The sequence below is a fragment of the Canis aureus genome, chromosome 14 (assembly GCF_053574225.1).
Source record: "Canis aureus isolate CA01 chromosome 14, VMU_Caureus_v.1.0, whole genome shotgun sequence".
Taxonomy (NCBI): domain Eukaryota; kingdom Metazoa; phylum Chordata; class Mammalia; order Carnivora; family Canidae; genus Canis; species Canis aureus.
In genome coordinates this window covers 13,304,010-13,326,522 of record NC_135624.1, presented here as the reverse complement: position 1 = coordinate 13,326,522, position 22,513 = coordinate 13,304,010, and the positions used below count along the sequence as shown (strand labels likewise).

The 22,513-nt window shown below is 40.6% G+C and overlaps 1 long non-coding RNA gene across 1 annotated transcript in view; it reads left to right on the top strand.

The window, feature by feature from the left end:
- LOC144283194 (uncharacterized) overlaps positions 1-22,513 on the top strand; it is a 93,341-nt gene that overhangs the window by 53,134 nt on the left and 17,694 nt on the right. Inside the window, exon 2 of the long non-coding RNA XR_013351614.1 lies at positions 8,700-8,748. This is a non-coding gene — a long non-coding RNA (uncharacterized LOC144283194). The remainder of the gene's footprint in view (positions 1-8,699; positions 8,749-22,513) is intronic.

Genomic DNA, 22,513 nt, shown 5'->3' with positions numbered 1-22,513 from the left:
ATATCAACTGTGAAGATTTCTTTGACACACAGATAAGTGCTAAACATATTCTGTGCCCCATCATGTCTTCAATCTCTCTAATGTCTGCCTGCTGTTCCTGTCAGACTGCTTCCTTTCTTTTTGCCTATCCCCAGTGTTAGACTATAAGCATTTTAAGCCCTGGGTCATGAGCTATATTCATCTATCAATCATCAGCATCAGTTTCTAAAATCCGCATATCCTGGGTTCCCAAAGGATGGAGATATTAATGGATGGATAGATGGATGGATGGATGGATGGATGGATGGATGGAAAAATGAGGGATGGATGTTTAGTGAAGGAGACAGAGTGGAGGGTGAGAGAAAGAGGGATCAAATCAGAACAGTGTTGAGAAGTAAAGGAAAGAGAATTTTAAAACCTACAATGTTCCTCCTCATCTCTAAACTGTATAAATCTAAATCAAAGGGCTCAAAGGTTAACTATCTCAAAAGTACCTCATGAAATCATTGTTTTTGGGTGATTCTTCCAGCTACTTCAAAACATATCCAGAATTTCAGAATCCAATCATTCGAATCCAATCAGAATCCATCTGATATTTCAGTTCAAGACATCATCATCTCTTACCTGTACTGTCAAACTTCTCCTAAATGATTTCCCTGCTTCCATCTTTGGCTCCCTATAGCCTATTTCTCAAAACAGCAGACAGACAGTCCTTTGTAAATAGAAGTCAGGTTTTGCCATTTCTCTGCCTGAATACTTCAAAGATTTTCCGTCTCACTCAAAGTTAAGCCAAAGTCTTTAAAATGGCACGCAAGGTCCCATACATGATCTGTTCACTCTCTTCAACCATCAGCTGCACAGTGCTACCTTTCCAACTTCACTCCCTTTGACTGTCCCCTGTGCTCTCTCCATTCCAGCCATACTGGCTCCTTGCCAGTTCTCCAACATTTCAAGCATGTATCTGCCTTAGGACCTTATACCTATAGTTCCCTCAGCCTGGAATACTGTCTCCCCATATACCCACATGGCTCACTCCTTCATCTTCTTTACTCAGCTAGCAATATCTCCTGAGGATTCCTCAGTGAGGCCTTCCCTATCTATACTATTTGAAGTCGTAACCCACCCCAGTACTCCCTCTGCCCCTCCCCTGTTATTTTTTCCATAGCTCATGTCACTATCTGATATACTTTATATTTGTCCATCCCAATCCCCACATCTACAAACTCTACTTATCCTTCAAAGCCCTCCAGGACTTGACTATGTCTATATGTCTTCCTCTACAATGGCAGCTCCCAAATTTTCTCCTTTGTCTAAAATCCACCAGACTTGATTATATATATTGCTTACTTCTGAAATTTGATTATTTCATATTGTTACATTAAGCAACCATGCTTTCACCCATTAACCTCTTGAAGGCAAGTGCCATCACATGATTCTTCTGTATAGTCTCTCTCAGCACTCAGCATAATGCTAAACAACATAACAGGGTTTGTTTTCAAGAAGTATTTTAAGGAATGAACCGGTAACATCAATAATACTAGTTACCATTATAGAATTATTATCACATGGCAGGCACAGTAATTCAGTTAACAATGTGAGATTATCACCCTTTTATACATGATGGTGGAGTAGCTCACTGGAGATCTGGCAGCCTTTAAGAGTGCACACCATTTAAACCAAGGTCTGTTTAACTCCACTGTCCACATTCTACTACTTCTTAATCTCTACCCCAAAATTAATAACTTCTATTCATTAAGCACCTACTGTGAGCCAGGCACACTTCCAGACACTTAAAATATGTTCTCTCAGTTCACCCTCAGAACAACACTGTGGGGTAGATATTATCAACCTTCATTTACCAATGAGAAAACTACCTCAGAGTGTTAAGTACCTTGACAACAACCCATACCTACAATGTGATGGTATCAGAGTGTGAACCAGTCAATTCAGATAAAGCAATCATATTAATTATGCATGTGCTGCTTTGCAATTCAAAGGTAGAACAGTTGGAATGAACAATTATACCCTGAATTTGGAGTTTTGCTGGAGCTATTGTAGCTTTTATCAGTAAGTTTTAATGATTCCAGAAATTACCTCATTTTATAGCCTATTCCTCTCTCTTAACCTCCTATCAAGTCCTAATATTTAACTTCTACAACAGGGAAAAACTGAGTCAACAGGATGATGACATCGAGAAGGGAATTTTCATAATCTCATTTGTTTTAGTCAGGTTTAATTTCAAACTGCAATAAGCATTTTTCCTTCTCTTGTTTGTATGTTTGTTGAGTACAGTGTCTGTGTGTGTGTGTGAGAGAGAGAGAGAGAAACAAAAAGGCAGAGAAAGATGCAAGGAGCAAGAGAGGTCGACTGATGGGGGAGAGCCGGCTTTTTTGAAATTCTTTAATTCCCAGATTTCTGAAAAGCTATGACAGCTAGATCTTGCAAAACCCCTAGCCCACCAGCAGTGCTCCAGGAGCACCCCCAAGAGGTACTGCAAGTATCTAAGAGGCTCTCTGAAGCCTGCCTTTGAGCTCTTAGGAGATTGGGAGACAAAAATTCAAATTCTGCACTTCAGAAAGTAGAATCCTAGTCTTCAAAAGAAACCTTTGAGATTAGAAAAATAAATTAAAAAAAAAAAAAAGGAAGATTTACTGAGCAGAGAACAATGACTCCAAGAAAGAAACAGAGCCTAAATCACACGTCTCAAACGTGGGGCTCAATTGCATGTCTGTTATTCAGACTGATGACTTCTTCTTTGAATGGTTTAGTAAACTGGTAGCTCTTTTTTAAGTGCTGCCTGCAGCCAAGTTGTGTTATAGGGTCGTGGGTTTGTTTTGAGGGGGCAGTGGTGGTGGTGGTGGATTTTTTTTAGGAATAACTTGAGCACAGCACCTTGATCATTATCGAACCACCCCTTTGATGGTATCACAGAGAAGTAATACAGCTTATCAGTTTACACAGAACTCCACAGTTCTTTGTGCTTCTTCATCTTCTCTTGTTCGATCCTGCTCATCTGCGCAACACCCCCTCACATACGCCACCTGCCAGTGTGAGGATGAGACCAAAACATGAGGCTTTCTGAGTCTCAGCAGTCTCTGCAGCTTTGTCTTCAGCTCAAATAGAAAGCAGTTATACAAGATATCCTGAATTAAGGAAAATAATTTCTGCTTTACTATTCAAATAACAGGTACCTGAGACTGGTTTTCAAATCTAATGCCTTAGAAACAGCTATGTGATTCTTGAGGATCAATTATTTAAAAGTATAACTAGAAATGCAAATACAGTGAGGGACAGAAAGAGGGAAAATGAAAAATGAGAAGATGGGAGCTTATAAGAAGTGGCGGGGCGGGGGGGGGGGGGGTGGAGATACATAAACTAGTTTATTTCGATTAGAAGCCATCTGTATTTTTTTAGGTTGTTCACTCCTGCCATCTAGTGGTTATCATACAGCAATGCTGAAGTCAGAATTGCTGGAAGTCCCAAGTTTTTAATTGTGAGGTCAGTCCTCCAACTCTTTACCTCATCAACAGGTTCCTTCCCTTTCTCTCTGGTCTAGATAGGATTGTGAACGTTCCACATGTGTTAATATCCACAGCATTTCAACAGAGAGCCAGGGTTCCAAATATCGAATGAATTTTAAGAAGTTCCAAGGTTCCACTCACCGTGTTCCACGTCGAGTGAGTTCCCAGAAAACTATCTTAAAATTCCAGCATTTCAACAAGTTCCTTTTCCTAAATATTAAATGAACCAATATAATTCTGTTTCTTGGAAGATACTATTAAACACAAGAATCAAATATACTAATCAGATATTACTGTAGTCTCTGGGTACTGATTCAATAACCATAAACATCATTTGCCTTTTTCATGTTTGATGTAAAGAGACTGAATTATTCTTGATGCAATGGCAGTTTTAAATTTCTTTAAGTTATAGTTTTAAAGAATTTGCTTCAAATCTTTTTCTCAAAGACAAGTGTTTTCCATTGTATAAGAGGGAAAAGCGATGTGCCCTTTACCCTTGTAGGTTCTTGACTGAGACCCCACCCTGGGATAAAAGACAGATTAACAGGACCAAAACAGAAGTTTAGTAACATATATTCCTCCTGGATACGTAAGAGAGATCAAGGAAAACTGAGCAATATCCCAGGGAAGGACCCACACTTTAAATAACATCTCCAGCTGAAAACAAATTTAAAAAATATGTTGGGGAGGGGGAGGGCAGTTATTTTAAGTTATCAGGGAAAGCATGGTAAACCAGGTAGGGTTGTCATGCAGATTTTAAGCAAGAGTTTCTGGAGATTTAGTCTTCCTTGTCTGCCTGTAACAGAGAGAAAGACACCCTTACAAATTCCCCTTATAAATGTAAATATCTCTTACAAAAGGGCAACATCTGCTCAGTTTTCAGTGCTTCTCCCAAGTCTGCAGCCTCTTAAAAATAACCAGCTCAAAATCATCAATATGCCAAAAAGGCATATCTTGAGGTGGTACATTTTGCTCCTCTTCACCCTGTCTGTGATCATCGGGGCATCGTAGGCGGTCCCGTTGCAAACTCAGGACTGTAGACTCAGTTGCTATGTTGGAGGCTTCCAGTTGCACTGGGAAGACAGCCTCGAGGCTTACTGGACTCTGAGATCAGAAAGTTTTGCAACAGTGGACACCTGCAGTGAGGGGCCTGATCCTCCCAAACCTAGTATCAGAGGCAGTGGTTCTACATTATTAAAGGGAGGAAATCCCAAGGGAAGCTTGATCTGAGAAGTAATGAGCTGCAAGCATGACTGGCTTGCTCTCTGGAAGACAGTTTTGAAAAAGCATAAAACATTCCCAGGTCTAGGCATTTGGATGACAAGCGCAGAGATGGAAAATGGCAGGCTGAAACAGAAGCCCAAGGCATGTTTTTAAAAAGGGAATTGGGGGAGCCAAGGTGGGGGATGTTTGACCTTGACTTTTAAAAAACACAATGCAATTTCTGAAAAATATAACTGAGAGATACAAGCAAGCCTTGTATTTTCCACTGGGGGAAAATTATTATTGATCTGTTGTCTTTCTGGAATCTCCAGGTAGGTAGGTGTAAAGGCCACTTTTAGGCAAACAGGCTTGAGGAATGAATGGAATGTAGAAAGGGCCCACGCAATTGCTTGAATACAGACCGGCCCATCAGGCGACCCACCTCAAAATATCTGTAGGCCCTAACTGACCCATGGGCTACTAGCAATGAGTCACGAGTCACGGTTCCCTAACGAGAGAATATTCTGTATGTTGCTGTACCTCCTCATCTTCCCCCTTTAAAAGCAGCCCCCCACCCACTGCCTCAGAGCTGGCAGTCTCTCCCCTGCTGTCCTGCCCACTCCTCCCTTGTGGTGTATTCAATAAACTTCTATCTCTTTTGTCCTGCTTCAAGGAGAATTCTCTTACCTCCAGTGCCCCCACCCCACTTAGATACTGCAATAAGGCAAAAAAAATCTGGTATGTGTAACAAAACATCTTGGAGCCTGTACCTTATTAACCAGATCTCTTAGCCATATTTTCGTCATTCTGAGGCATTCCTTGACACTTGGTCACTTTCAGGCTTTCCTTCCTTCCCATCCTTACAGTCTGAATTCATGGTGTCCAGCCACCCTGGCCTTCTCTGTATGTTCTTTGTTCTCTTCTCATTCCTATCTCAGGGTCTTGGCGCCAGTAGTTCTCCTCTGCCTGCACATTACTCTCCCTCAACACTTTGTCAATCTGATCTAACCTCCTAAAAAGTATTCCCCGCTAACCCACCTAACGTTGTACCTGGCCCAACACACTACTTTCTATCAAATAAACCTTTTTCCCCCACAAAAGTAATATCACTATTTATTAGGATTTTGCTTATTTTTGTTTGTTAATTATCTGCCTTCCCCTCTAGAGCGTAAGCTCCATGACAAACAAGGTCTTATATGTTGTGTTATTGCTTAAATCCACTAGGGACCAAACAGGAAGCAGATGAGTAACTGGAGATAGTTTAATAAGAGACTATTTACCAGGACTACTGGATGACTTCTGTGCAGGAGTCAGGGGCGTGAGAGTAGGGCATGCTATCGACACTCTTAGCCCTGAAGGGCATAGTGGAAGCATTACTAGATCCTAAAGAATGGAGAGATCTTTGGAGGGAACTGACAACAGAAGCAAGGACCTCCAGTGGAGAGGCACAGCCAGCCCACAGTCTCCCTTTTAGAGGGGAATAGGGTGGGGTGAGGGGATGTGTTACTGGGTGATGGGCATTAAGGAGGGCACATGATGTAATGATCACTGAGTATTATATAAAACTGATGAATCACTGACCTCGGCCTATGAAACCAATCATATATTATATGTTAATTAATTGAATTTAAGGTAAAAAAAAGAAAGAAACTATCAAAGTAAAAAAAAAAAGATATTCTTGCTTTACATTCACATAAGAAAATTTTTTTAAAAAGAAGGGGAGGAGACTGGAAGACACATATCTCAACTTCCCTCCCTCCATCCATCCCTCAGACTGCCTACAGATGCTTTCTAGAACTGAAACCAAAGAGAATCCAGCAGTCCCCACAGATCAGTTCCTGGGGGCACAAAGCAGAGAGAAGAAGGCTAGAGACCAGGTCTGCAGGGGCCAACAGAAGACATCCAGCAAGTGGCCATACCTGGTGCTAAGAACAGGTCCTGACAAAATAAGGCACAATAAATATGTGTGCAATCAATGAAGAGCATAATGACTAGGGATTCAAAGCTGAATGGTGTTTGGTTTCAGGAAAAGCAAGTTGTGCTTTCTCTGTAGACAGCCTTCAGCCAGCAGCAGACTAAAAAGACCCACTCCCCAGGAAGGCAGGAGGAAGCCACACTAACTAGTATGCCAGGGACAAATGTATGGTTGTGCAGTGCATTAAAGAAATAATGGAAGCCTATCTGAGATATTGGGTCGTGGGACATCAAAACTGGAAGAGGGAAAAGCACATACATAGGCGAGTAGAATAGGCAGTTCATTAATACTTTATAGGCTCCATGGGAGGTTTTACAGTCCACAAAGAGCTCCACATATGCTGCTTTATACAAGCCTCAAAGTCTCTATCAGATAGATAGCAAACTATGTCCTTATTTTATAGATGAGGGAAATGTGCCTTAGCAAAGCTCAATGTCTTGTACAAGGTCATACGGCTGTCCAGAACACATATTCAAATACAGAGAAGGAAAAAGGAACCTTTTGGGTATTATCTATATATATCTATATATATCTATATATCTATATCTATATCTATCTATCTATCTATCTATCTATATATATATATATATATCCTTTAAAAGATATGAGCAATGAGGCTCAGAGAACTTAGGGAAAGAACCAATCTGATCAAGAGTTTTAGTCAATTGTTACCCGACTTAACTGCAGTAATTGCCTACATTTGTGGAAGTCTTTAAACTGAGTATATTAGTCTATGAAGCAAAAATGCTATAAAACACAGTATGAAGGGACAAAAATCAAGAATCTGGATAATCTGTCTGAATAATACAAAGCCTACAGAGATGACACCTAAATGAGCAAACTGCCTCTAAAACTATTGCTCTCCTTTTTGCAACCTAAATCTTGACTGGGAAAGAGAAGGTAAGGTACAAAAAATTTTTCATTTTAAATGACAGTAATCCCCATGAAATAGTGAGCAAACAGGGCTTTTACTTCACCAATATTAAATCTTCCCAGATAGTGGAATTCTGAATGAGCAGAAGCCAAACAATGAAACAAGAATTCATTTTTAAACTTTTTGTATTTATTCACCTGGCAATAGATTTAATCTCTCTCCTTGTTCATTTGCCATAAAGTCAGAATGTTATTTTTCATGGGCTAGCTGTAGAAGGAAGGAAAAATATTCTTACTAGCAATAAAAGTGATTAGCCTATACAGATGACTTTTAGCACTCCTTCCTGCCTCTTTGCAGATGTAAAGCAGCCCAGGAACAGTTCTAGAAAACCTGAACAAGAAAGGAAACAAGGGGTACGGTATTCCTGGAGATTTTGAAACTGCTGGCAATGAGCCATGTTCTTAGCCACAACAATTAAAATATTATCTTCAGAGTGGTCTCAGTCTCAAACCTCTTGCATTAGACTTCCAAAGCTAGACTCCAATTTTAGTACACCAGGCTTGTGGGTATATGGAGACACTCAAATGTTGAGCCATCAGTGGAAGGCAGTGGCTTATACTGAACAGGAATGAAAAAAAAAAAATCTCCCCAAGATAGCTTTATTAAGACGCGCTTTCTTAGAAATCTGGAGGTAAATCTTTCAGGACATTGTTTAAACTCTACTTTTGAAAGGATCCATTAAAAATGTTTCCCCATGAGCAAGGCAACCGCTGACCTGCATTATTCAATGTGCTCCACTGCAATTAATCTGAAATCCTTGCTCCCTTGCTTTCTGTGTAAACTCAACAGCAACTGGATAAAACAACTGGAAAATGAACCCTCTCACTTTATTATTCACAAGCTGCATTCTGTAGTTGTTATTCATAGATAAGTTTCTTCCGAGACCAAAAACAATTAAGTACACAGAAATCTAATTCTGCAGAGTACTCTACAGAATGAAATAATCTCCCCCAGAAATGAGTAAAACCCTAATACTGGTGTGTTGGCTCAATGTCTTTACCATACAGACTGAAACTTAGTACCTCAGCCTCCCAATCTACTGAATGAGAATGACTTGATTTACCACAATGTTCTATATCTCAAACAGGACCTGAAGACTGAAATATGGGCCCAAGGGACTGACACACACCTTCCAGGTACTGACACTAGAAATACTGTTGTTCCCCTGTCCTGGTATGTGCATCTAACTGGTATGACAGCTCTAGGAATAACTTTGGATCTGAGCAGGATTTGGGATTAAATGCCTCTGCCAATTACCAGCAGTGTGATTTTAAAAATTTCTCTCTGGAGCTAGACTGTATTATGCTAAGCGAAGTAAATCAGTCAGAGAAAGACAAATACCATATGATTTCATTCCTATGTGGAATTTAAGCAACAAAACAAATGATCATATGAGGAAAAAAATAGAGAAGGAGGCAAACCATAAAGTAGACTCTTAACTCGAGAACACACTGAGGGTTGCTGGAGGGCAAGTGGGCAGGGGGACAGGTTAAATAGATGATGGGTACTAAGGAGGGCACTAGTTGTGATGAGCACTGGGTATTGTATGAAAGTGTTCATCACTAAATTCTACTGAAACTAATGTTGCACTGTATGTTAACTGGAATTTAAATAAAAACTTGAAACTATCCCCAAAAATCTCACATATTAGTCTTCACTGGGCCACAATTTCTTCATCTGTAAAAAGAGCATAATAATAGTTCGAGTCTCACTGGGTGAGAGAGAGGAGAGAATGAGAGAATGTGGGTAAAAGATGTAGTTCAGAGCCGGACACATAGTAGGTCTCAAGAACACACAAGCTGGCTATTTCTCCCACCATGTTCAGGGGGTAAACCAAGCTACTGCTCCTCCTACATGACTTCTTTATGACCACAAACCACCATACCCTGCCACTCAGAATGCTCTGTTCTCTCTTCTCCACTCACCACTTGCTCTTCCCTAAATCATTGTTTATATCCTACTTCCTCCATGAGTTTTCAGGTAGAGGTTACATAGTCATCTAGAAGACTCACCTGCCTCTATCCCTATGCATCTTTTGTGGAGTTTTGCAGATAAAAGAGTGGGAACAAAGGGGGATACCTGGGTGGCTCACTCGGTTAAGGGTCTGGTCATGATCTCAGGGTTGTGAGACGGAGCCCCACATGGAGCACCATGCTCAGCAGGGAGTCAGCTGGAGATTCTCTCCCTCTCCTTCTGTCCCTCCCACCCCCTCACTTGTGTGCATGCTGTCTCTCAAAGAAGTAAATAAATCTTTAGAGTGGGAACAAAGGAATAAACAAGTGAGCCCTAAGTGAGAAAGTGGAAGGAAGCCTAAGGCTTCAATGAAAATTGAAATCGCTACATAGAGTAGAACACTATGCTTCTCACTTCCTGAAGATTTCCCTGATCACACCCAACATTTTTCACTCAAAATGTCCCAGCTGCACTTTGCCACTACAATTGCTTGTGTGTCTACTTGATGTTAGTTCTCATATTTTCGCTCAGTTTTTGCCTCTCATTAAACTATGAAGATTTTTAAGCCAATATACACAATTCAAAACAACTATGCCCTGAAATAATTTATATGCTGCTGCTATGTTCTGCCAAAGAAACTCTCACTTCCTCTACTAGAATAATCATCAATCTTTGATCATTATTGCTTAAGTCACTCAAGGCCTGTCTCCCATCTTCCCAGGGTCCCTTCCTCCAATATGTACTATCTGTGCCCTGAAACAGGGGTCCCTGAAACTTGTATCTCTGCTTTACCTACCCCCGCCTCCTTTCTTCTCCCAAGCACTACCAATCCAAGGCAGGAAATGGGCCAGACCAATTCTGAGAGTTTAGGAGTAGAAGATACCATAGAAGATACCAACTTCAAATTTAAATGGGCATTGGAGTTTCCAAAATGTATCTGCTATTCCCCATCTCTACGGGGAATTCCTCACTGACCTTGTTCTTCTGTAGGCTTTTTAGTATCATCAATCTCAGGGACCTGTCTGCCCCTCACTATTACCCTGCTGTTTATGTACACACCTCTCTATCCCCACAGTGTTGTCATTCAGAACAGTGGCAATCAGAACAGTGGCAATTTACTACCCTCCTCCCAGTCTAACCAAAGTTCCGAGTCTATGTTACAGACTAAAAAAGTTTTTAATGCTAAACAAAGACACAAGTACTTTATTGGGGTGTTTTCCAACTTTATTGAGATATGAAATAGCTACAGCCTTGTGTAGGTTTAAGGTGTACAATGTGATGATTTGATACATTTAGATATTGTGAAATGATTACAATAGAGCTAAAATTACCATTATTTTGTGTGTGTGGTTAAAACATTTAGTATCTACTCTCTTAGCAACATATATTAGATGCCCAGAACTTTTTTTCTTCATCTTATAACTAGAAATTTGTACCCTTTGACTAACATCTCCTCATTTCCCCCACCCTCCAACCCGTGGCAACCACCATTCCACTCTCTGTTTCTACGAGTTTGGTTTTTTAGATTTCAAACATAGGTGAGATCATACAATATTTGTCTTTCTCTGACTTTTTTTATTTCACTTAATGTAATGTCCTTGAGGTCCATGTAAGGTGTCACAAATGGCAAGATTTCCTTCTTTCTCATGGCTGAATAATGTATTCCTGTGTGTGTATATATTATATGTGTGTGTATGTGTACCACATCTTCTTTATCTACTCATCCATCAATGACACTTGGGCTGTTTCCATATCTTGGCTATTGTGAATAATGCTGCAATGAACATGGATGTGCAGATACATCTTCGACATCCCAATTTCATTTCCTTTGAATATATACCCTGAAGGGGGATTGCTGGATCATATGATAGTTCTAGTTTTAATTTCTTGAGGAACCTCCATATTGTTTTCCATAGTGGCTCTAACAATTTACTTTCCCACCAACAGAACATGTGTTCCCTTTCCTCCACATCTTCAAGAATACCTGTTATCTCTTACCTGTTTGATGATAGCCATTCCGAAAAGTAAAAGGTTTTGATTTGCATTTTCCAGATGATGAATGATGTTGAGCATCTTTACATATACCTGTTAACCATTTTTATGTCTTCTTTGGGGGACTGTCTATTCAGGTCCTCTGTCCGTTTTTTAATTGGGTTGTCTGAGTTTTTTCTGTGACTGAGTCATATTAGTTCTTTATATATTTTAGATACTAACCACCTATCAGATGTATAGCTTGCAAATAATTTCTCCCAGTCCAAAGATTACCTTTTTGTTTTGTAATTTCTTCTGTTGTGCAGAGATTTTTTATTTTATTTTATTTTAAATATTTTATTTATTTATTTATTAATGAGAGACAGAGAGAGAGAGAGAGAGGCAGAGACACAAACAGAGAGAGAAGCAGGCTCCACGCAGAGAGCCTGGTGTGGGACTTGATCCTAGGTCGCCAGGATCACACCCTGGGCTGAAAGTGACCCTAAACCACTGAGCCACCTGGGCTGCCCAATAATCATATTTCTTTCTTTCTTTCTTTTTGTATATTTTTTATTGGAGTTCGATTTACCAATATATAGCATAACACCCAGTGCTCATCCCATCAAGTGCCCCCCTCAGTGCCTATCACCCAGTCACCCCAACCCCCCACCCACCTCCCTTTCCTCTACCCCTGTTCGTTTCCCAATATTAGGAGTCTCTCATGTTCTGTTGTCCTCACTGATATTTCCCACTCATTTTCTCTCCTTTCCCCTATAATCCTTTTCACTACTTTTTTATATTCCCCAAATGAATGAGACCATATAAAGTTTGTCCTTCTCCGACTGACTTATTTCACTCAGCATAATACCCTCCAGTTCTACCCATGCCAAAGCAAATGTTGGGTATTGTTTCTGATGGCTGAGTAATATTCCATTGTGTATACACACCACAGGTTCTGTATCCATTCATCTTTCCTTGGACACGGAGGATCCTTCCACTGTTTGGCTATTGTGGATATTGCTGCTATGAACACTGGAGTGCAGGTTTCCTGCCTTTTCACTACATCTGTATCTTGAGGGTAAATCAGCAGTGCAATTGCTGGGTTATAGGGCAGTTCTATTTTTAACTCTTTGAGGAACCTCCACTCCTCCACTTTTCCAGAGTGGCTGCACCAGTTCATGTTCCCACCAACAGTGCAAGAGGGTTCCCCTTTCTCCTCATCCTCTCCAACATTTGCTGTTTCCTGTCTTGTTAATTTTCCCCATTCTCACTGGTGTGAGGTGGTATCTCATTGTGGTTTTGATTTGTATTTCCCTGATGGCAAGTGATGCGGAGCATTTTCTCATGTGCTTGTTGGCCATGTCTATGTCTTCCTCTGTGAGATTTCTGTTCACGTCTTTTTGCCCATTTCATGATTGGATTGTTTGTTTCTTTGCTGTAGAGTTTAATAAGTTCTTTATAGATCTTGGGTACTAGCCCTTTATCTGATAGGTCATTTGCAAATATCTTCTCCCATTCTGTAGGTTGCCTTTTAGTTTTGTTGACTGTTTCTTTTGCTGTGCAGAAGATTTTATCTTGATGAAGTCCCAATAGTTCATTTTTGCTTTTGTTTCCCTTGCCTTCATGGATGTATCTTGCAAGAAGTTGCTGTGGCCAAGTTCAAAAAGGGTGTTGCCTATGTTCTCCTCTAGGATTTTGATGGATTCTTGTCTCACATTTAGATCTTTCATCTATTTTGAGTTTATCTTTGTGTATGGTGTAAGAGTATGGTCTAATTTCATTCTTCTGCATGTGGCTGTCCAATTTTCCCAGCGCCATTTATTGAAGAGACTGTCCTTTTTCTAGTGGATAGTCTTTCCTGCTTTGTCAAATATTAGTTGACCATAGAGTTGAGGGCCCATTTCTGGATTCTCTATTCTGTTCCATTGATCTATGTGTCTGTTTTTGTGCCAATACCGTACTGTCTTGATGATCACCCCTTTGTAGTACAACCTGAAATCCGGCATTTTGATGCCCCAGGCTCTGGTTTTCTTTTTCAATATTCCCCTGGCTACTCAGGGTCTTTTCTGATTCCACACAAACTTAAGATGATTTGTTCCAACTCTCTGAAGAAAGTCCATGGTATTTTGATAGAGATTGCATTAAATGTGTAAATTGTCCTGGGTAGCATTGACATTTTCACAATATTAATTCTTCCAATACATGAGCATGGAATATTTTTCCATCTCTTTGTATCTTCCTCAATTTCTTTCAGAAGTGTTCTGTAGTTTATAGGGTATAGATTCTTTACCTCTTTGGTTAGATTTATTCCTAGGTATCTTATGCTTTGGGGTGCAATTGTAAATGGGATTGATTCCTTAATTTCTTTTTCTTCAGTTTCATTTTTAGTGTATAGAAATGCCACAGATTTGGGGGCATTGATTTTGTATCCTGCCACACTGATGAATTGCTGTATGAGTTCTAGCAATGTTGGAGTGGAGTCCTTTGGGTTTTTCTAAGTACAGTATCATGTCATCTGCAAAGAGGGAGAGTTTGACTTCTTCTTTGCCAATTTGAATGCCTTTTATTTCTTTTTGTTGCCTTATTGCTTAGGCTAAGACTTCTAGTTAGTACTCTTTGAATAACAGTGTTGAGAGTGGACATCCCTGTCATGTTCCTGATCTTAGGGGAAAGGCTCTCAGAGTTTCCCCATTGAGAATGATATTTGCTGTGGGCTTTTCATAGATGGCTTTTAAGATGCTGAGGAATGTTCCCTCTATCCCTACACTCTGAAGAGTTTTGATCAGGAATGGATGCTGCATTTTGTCAAATGCTTTCTATGCATCTATTGAGAGGATCATATGGTTCTTGTTTTTTCTCTTGTTGATGTGATCTATCATGTTGATTGTTTTACACATGTTGAACCAGCCTTGCATCCCGGGGATAAATCCCACTTGGTCATGGTGAATAATCTTCTTAATGTACTGTTGGGTCCTATTGGCTAGTACCTTGTTGAGAATTTTTGCATCTGTGTTCATCAGGAATATTGGTCTATAATTCTCCTTTTTGGAATTTTGGGGTCTTTGTCTGGTTTGGGGATTAAGGTGATGCTGGACTCATCGAATGAGTTTGGAAGTATTCCGTCCCTCTCTATCTTTCAGAACAGCTTTAGTAGAATAGGTATGGTTTCTTCCTTAACTGTTTGATAGAATTCCCCTGGGAAGCCATCTGACCCTGAACTTTGGTGTCTTGGGAGATTTTTGATGACTGCTTCAATTTACTCCCTGGTTATTGGCCTGTTCAGGTTTTCTATTTCTTCCTGTTCCAGTTTTGCCAGTTTGTGGTTTTCCAGAAATGTGTCTATTTCTTTTAGATTGCCTAATTTATTGGCGTATAGCTGCTTATGTTTTTAAAATCATTTGTATTTTCTTGGTATTGGTTGTGATCTCTCCTTTTTCATTCGTGATTTTTTAATTTGAGTCTTTTTCTTTTTAATAAGTCTGGTTAATGGTTTATCTATCTTATTAATTCTTTCAAAGAACGAACTCCTGGTTTTGTTGATCTGTTCTACAGTTCTTCTGGTCTCTATTTCATTTAGTTTTGCTCAAATCTTTATTAACTCTCTTCTTCTGCTGGGTGTAGGTTTTATTTGCTGTTCTTTCTCCAGTTCCTTCAGGTGTGAGGAGCTGCGCAATAAATTTTACTGCGATGTATTTCCCTCTCAAGACTGTTTTTGCTGTATCCCAAAGATTTTGAACAGTTGTATCTTAATTTTCATTAGTTTCCATGAATCTTTTAAATTCTTCTCTAATTTCCTGGTTGACCCTTTCATCTTTTAGCAGGATGCTCTTTAACCTCCACGTGTTTGAATTTCTTCCAAATTTCTTCTTGTGGTTGAGTTCTAGTTTCAAAACATTATGGTCTGTAAATATGCAGGGGACAATCCCAATCTTTTGGTATCAGTTAAGATGTGATTTGTGACCCAGTATGTGGTCTATTCTGGAGAAAGTTCCATGTGCACTTGAGAAGAATGTGTATTCAGTTGCGTTTGGATGTAAAGTCTGTAAATATCTGTGAAATCCATCTGGTCCAGTGTATCATTTAAAGCTCTTATTTCTTTGGAGATATTGTGCTTAGAAGATCTGTCATTTGCAGAAAGTGCCGTGTTGAAGTCTCCCAGTATTAGTGTATTATTATCTAAGTATGTCTTTACTTTGGTTATTAATTGATTGATATACTTGGCAGCTCCCACATTAGGGGCATAAATATTAGTGATTGTTAGGTCCTCTTGTTGGACAGACCCTTTAAGTATGATATAGTGTCCCTCTTCATTTCTTACTATAGTCTTTGGGATAAACTTTAATTTATCTGATATGAGGATTGCTACCCTAGCTTTCTTTTGAGGACCATTTGAATGGCAAATGGTTCTCCAACCTTTCATTTTCAGGCTGTAAGTGTCCTTAGGTCTCAAATGAGTCTTTTGTAGACAGCAAATAGATGGGTCTTGCTTTTTTATTCAGTCTGTAACCCTGCGTCTTTTGATGGGATCGCTTAGCCCATTCACATTCAGAGTTACGATTGAAAGATATGAATTTAGTGTCATTGTAATACCTATTCAGTAGGTAATACCTATTCAGCTTCCTTCCTTGCCATCAACTTGTCTTCTATGTCACTCATTCTTTCTTCTACCTCATTAACCCTTGGTGTTAGGACCTCCAGTTTGGATTGCATCTCATTTAATTGATTTTTAATTTTGGCCTGATTAGATATAAATTCTGCAGTCATGAAGGCTCTTGAATCCTTTATGCTTTTTTCCAGAGCCACCAGTAGCTTTATAATTGTGCTTCTGAATTGGATTTCTGACTTCAAATTGTAATCTAAATTCTGTAACTCTGTGGGAGAGAGTACTATTTCTAGTTCTTTCTTTTGTGGTGAGTTCTTTTTTCTAGTCATTTTGCTCAGTGCAGAGTGGCTAAAAACAAGTTGTACTGGAAAAAGGAAGGAAAAAAAAAGAGAAAAAAGGGAGGAAAAAACAAAAGACAAAAACAAACACAAGGAGGGGTATCCTCTGGTTCTATATACTGTAAATCCCTCGACTTCCCCTGGAGCTTTCCAGTGCTGCTGGGCCAAGAACTTGCTTTTCCCCTGTCCTTCCAGCGGGTCTTTTGGGGGAGACGCCTGCTGTGCTGACTCTCAGGTGTGTGCACCTGGGGAGATGCCCCGCCCCCTGCCAGGTGCTGGCTCAGTCAGAGCTGTGTACCCCTTAGGCCCCTGTTCCCTGGCGGCCGCCCCTCCCAGGCACAGGGTGACACCAGGAGGGACACCACCATTGGCGGCGGCCGCCCCCCAGCCCTGGAGTCAGCTCCCCAGTAACCACCGTAGCAACCAGTCCGCAGGGGCCTGGATGCTCCGGGGGCGGGGGGGGCGGGGGCGCTGCCCTGCACAGCTCAGGGGCCCCGGGGCAGGAGCGTCCCCGCTGTCCTGGGCCCTCCCTGCCCCCGCCTGTCCCGGGGGAGCAGGGTCCCGGGCTGTGTCCCCCGCGCCCTGGGCTCCGGGGCCTGCACCACTGGAATCGCGCTCCCGGGCCACGGCTCCCGAAGGCAGCAGGTGCAGCCCCCTCCGCCCGGAGCTCCCGCCCGCCCCCCGGCTCCTCCCCGAGGCCCCCCGGCGCGGCTCCGGCCCTTCCCCGAGCTCGGCCCGCTCTCCCCCGGGCGCCCTCCCGCTAGTGGCCCCGGGAACCTGGGGGCTCCGCTGCCTCCTGCGGTCCCGCCCGAGCTCCCTGCGAGCGCCCTCCCGGCGGGAAGACTCCGGGGATCGTCGCGGCCCCGTCCCCGCTTCTCCCGGGCCCTCCCGGCCTGAGCCCCGCTCCTCGCAGCCCCGCCCCCACTGGATGCTTTTTTATCTTTTTCCACCTTCCTACCATGTTAGAAGTGAAAACCCTTCTCTCTGTAGCGTTCCAGCTGTTCTCTCTTTAAATCTCAGGTTGAATTCATAGGTTCTTCAGGATGATTGGAAAGTAATCTAGGTAAGTTGGTGGGACCAGGTGACTTGGGGACCCTACTCCTCCACCATCTTGCCCACCCCTCCCCTCCCTTATTTTATTTTATTTTAAAGATTTTATTTATTTATTAATGAGAGACACAGAGAGAGGCAGATACAGACAGAGGGAGATGCAGGCTCCCTGCAGGAGGCCTGATGTGGGACTCTATGCAGGACTAGATCCCAGGACCCCAAGATCACCACCTGAACCAAAGACAAATGCTCAACATGAGCCACCTAGGTGTCCCTGTGCAGAGACGTTTTAGTTTCATATAGTCTCATTTATTTATTTTTGCTTTTGTTGTTTGCATTCGGTGTCAAATCCAAAAACCATTGCCAAGACCAATCAATGTTAAGGAAATTACCCTCTGTGTTTTCTTTAAGGAGAATCACAGTTTAGAAGTCTTATATTTAAGTCTTTAATCCATTTGAGTTGATTTTTGTATAAGGTAAGATAAAGATCCAATTTCATTATTTTGCATGTGGATATCCAGCTTTCCCAACACCATTTTTATTAAAGAGACTATCCTTTCCCCATTGTACATTCTTGGTGCCTTTGTTGAAATTAGTTGACTATAAATGTGTGAGTTTATTTCTGGATTTTTTATTCTGTTCTATTGATCTATGTGTATGATTTCATGCCGATGCCATAATGTTTTAATTACCATTACTTTGTAATACAATTTGAAATCAGAAAGTGTGATGCTTCCAGCTTTGTATTTCTAAGGATTGCTTCGAATATTCAGAGTCTCTTGTGGTTCCATACAAGTTTTATAATTGATTTTTCTCATTTCTGTGAAAAATGTCATTGGAATATTGATAGAGATTGCCTTGAACTTATAGTTGGCTTTAAATAATACAGACAAATTAACAATATTAGTTCTTTCAATCCATGAACATGGGATATCTTTCCATTTATTTGTATCTTCTTTAATAATTTTCATCAGAATCATGAAATTTACTGTATAGATGATCACCTTCTTGATTAAAATTATTCCAACATATTTTGTTTTAATGCTACTAACAGGATTGGTTTTTTGTTTGTTTCTTTCTTTCTTTTTCAAATATTTTCTTGTTGGTGTACAGAAACAAAACTGATTTGTATACATTGATTTTTTTTATCCTGTAAGTTTACTGAATTTGGTAATTAGTTCTAACCATTTTTTTGGAGGAGTCATTAAGATGCTTTTCCTCTTACCCTCTCCAGTGCATCAATCCAAGACTTTTTGCCCCAGCAGCATACTGGAACTTCTCCACTACACTCCTGGACTTCCACAAAGGCTTCTCATCTGTGGATGATTAAGTTAGTTTTTTCCAGGGGTTTCCAGACTGCAGCTGAGAGGGGCTGGAGCTGGTTCAAGGGTTGTTTTAGAGTCTACAGCTGGAATGGAGATCTGTTTACCTCTTTTTTTTTTTTTTTGATCTGTTTACCTCTTACAGGTGAGCGAGACTTCTCCTAGGTTCCTTGTTATAAGGTGCTAGTGACAGAACAAAAGTTAAAGAGCTGTAGGTGAGTCCTCAGGAGTATAGAGCTAATTTTGGGTCTATAGCTAAGACCATAGTCAGTGAGCCAACTGCCTGGGTATGGACCTGTCCTCACAAAACAGCTCTCCTCATTCTTGGACTGCATCAGGCTTTCACAATCTCCCACCTGGATCCCACAGCCCCCTTCAAAGTCACTTTTGTCTGTGGATGGAGGCCAAATTGTTGTCGAGGGGATACCAATGTTTTATTTGGCCAATTTTCTGACCTCATTCTCCAAGAGTCATCTTCTTTGGATTTGCACATTTAACTATTCAAATATCCAACAGAATATTTGAAATTTCACAATTTTATTTATGTTCCTCAAGGTTAAATTCTTAGTTCTCCCATTCTCCTCTCCTTCCAATCAGCTTTGATCTTTACTTCTCCTCTTGCTTCCAGACCTGCCCATACACATTTGTTCTCCAGAGTATGCTCAGTGATCTTTCCAAAACTGTCCCAATTCTGGCTACCCATTACTGATATGCTTTGGGACACAGTCTGATTCTCTCCCAAGCTTTGTGCCTGAGAGGCTGTACCTGGTAGTGGTCAGAGCACACTCTGTACAGACTGCTTGAGTTCCTCTTCAACCTTTGCTAGCTTGACTAGTCACTAGTGTGTGACTTTGGGTAAGTTACTGCATCATACTATATCTCTCTTCTATGTGATAGAAACAACAATACTCCCTACCTTAGAGAATTTATAAGAATTAAGTGAATTGTTATGCATAAAGCCTGTGACTTGCAAGTGACTTCTTTACTTGTTTGTATGTATCCTAGTTATATCAGGCTGCAAATCCTTTGAAAGCAGGAAACATTCCTTGCCCACCATTCTATTCTAGTGCCAGGAATACTGTTAGCATCTGGTAAATGCTTCCTAAATGCTTCTTCAATAAATGTTGAAAGCAAAAAGAATAAGAAAATAAAGGTAAATTTTACCATTTATACATACCTTTAACATTTAGTACAAAGATTCAGAAAACCCTAGTGGTTCAACCTTTAATATTTTAAATTAGAACATCTACCGAATGGGTTTTTATGATCTTCATTATTCCTGAACATGGTGTCAACTTGGTATGTGGAATGAAAACAAATTTTCCCAGATGAACAAAAAGCTCTGTACTTTCTTCAGTTGTGTGCATCCTATCTAAGGCATACCAGACTAAACTATCCCTTCTAGCCAGAGTTTGAGACAGAGCAGACAAGACAAAAATGATGTTTCTTTCTGGCACACCTTATGTGATTTGGAAATTTAAATGCTTCTTGATGATGCCAATGATGATGGTGATGAAATCATGACAATAAGGTTTAGTCTAGTGAGAGTCCTAGATGTTCCCATCAATATTATGAATTGAGATTTGACAGGAAAATGGAGAAGGAAAGGCAAGAATTTCATCCTCTCCTACTTCCCAAGAACTCTATATTTATTATCTTTTATTTTTGCTTGATCTTCCCCTTCAAAATATTTTTAATTCTCTACCTTGAGAAGGAAAGAGAGAAAGATAGGAAGGTAGAAAGGGAGGAAGGAAGGAAGGAAGGAAGGAAGGAAGGAAGGAAGGAAGGAATAGAAAGAAAGAATCCCTCAAGCTTACTCTAACCTTGCTTGACATTCCACTTTCTTCTCCTTCACAACACAATTTCCCAAATGAAACATCTATAGGTCATCACCTCTCATGCACTCTTTGGCCATCTATGGCATGATTTGTTCCATCTCTTTGCCATGTCAATTAATCTAGTGGGTATTTCTCAGTCTCCTATCTGGTCTCTCAGTAGCAGCTGTGAAATTTTTGTGTCCACTTGACTGGGTCATGGGGTACCCAGATATTCAATCAAACATTATTTGGGTGTGTCTGTCAGGGTGTTTTTGGAAGAGATTAATATTTAAATCAGTAGACTGACTAAAGTAGATTGCCTTCCCTAATGTGAATGGGCCTCACACAATTAGTTGAAGGCCTGTGTAGAGCAAAACAGGATGACCCTCCCTGAGCAAGAAAAGAATTCCTCCTACTTGACTGCCTTTGAACCAGAACACTAGCTTTTTCCTACCTTCAGATTCTAACTGAAACAGCATGTCCTGGGTCTCCAGCCTGCCAGCATTTGGATTGGAGGTATACTATGGTTCTCTTGGCTCTCCAGTTGCTGACTCATCCTGCAGACCTTGGGACTTGTCAGCCTTCATAGCTATGTGAGCCAGTTCCTTATAAATCTTTTCATATATATATATGAATTGTATATATATATATATATATATATATAATATGTGTGTGTGTATATATATATGTGTGTGTGTGTGTTGTGTGAATTATATATGTGAATTATGTATATGAATTATATATATATATTATATATATTTTTTAGTTCTGTTTTTCTGGGAACAGACTAACTTGACTAACTCAGCAACCTTTCTATTCTCCCATCTCCATCTCCTTATCTATTCTCTCTAGCACAGTCTAATCTGGCTTCTATCATGCCAAGACCATCTAAGACCTTCATGTAGTTAAATCCAATGAACATTCTCAGTTTTACTTCTCTTGGCCTTTTAGCATATTTGATAACTGATACTTAGTTCCTTGTGAAAATGTTTGTTCTGCATCCTCTGTGACACCACTCCTTAGTTTTTCTCTACCTTTCAACTCTTTCTTTGTCTCTTTTGCAAGCTCACATTCCTTTTTCTGGCCATTAAATAGTAGAGTTCTTTCAGACTCATCCAGACCCTCTTCTCATACACACCCTAGGCAATCTCGTCTATGACCATTTGTACTTCAGTGATGCTCACGTTTTATTCCCTGCTGTCTCTTATAAACTCTAGTTTTGTGAACTCAAATACCTCCTTGGATTTAACACTTGAAGTCCTAAAAGGAGCTCTGCTACCACATTCCCCATCCTTCGGTATTCTTTATTTCAACAAAGGGTGGCACCATCTGTTGAGTTGCACTCTAAGAAACCTGAAGGCTTCGGTAACAATCTCCTCCTGTCATCTACCTTATCTAATCCATTACCAAATCCTGTCTAGTTTACCTCCTAAATATCTATTTGATCCACCTTTTCACCTTGCCTCTATTTTTATCCAAAACGTTATCTTCCCACCTAGTACGGAAAGGGCATCTCCTAGTCACACTCTCACCAGTGTTTCTTTTCAATCCATTCTTCAGACTGTTGCAAGACTGAAACATCTCTTACTCCACTCACTGCTCCGCACACACACCAGCTTGAAGCCCTTTAATCATTCCCCACCACTCTTGGGAGAAGGATCAAAAAAATCATTCACTGATCCGAGAGAGCTTTGTATGATCTGTCCATCACCTCTATTTCATCCCAACTGGAGCCTCCTGCTCTCAGGTGTTCCTACCACAGTCATTTCTCAGTTCCTTACTGGGGTCATCTTCCATCTTGTGACAGTATTTTGCACACTCTATTCCCTCGTGAAGTGCTCTTCCTC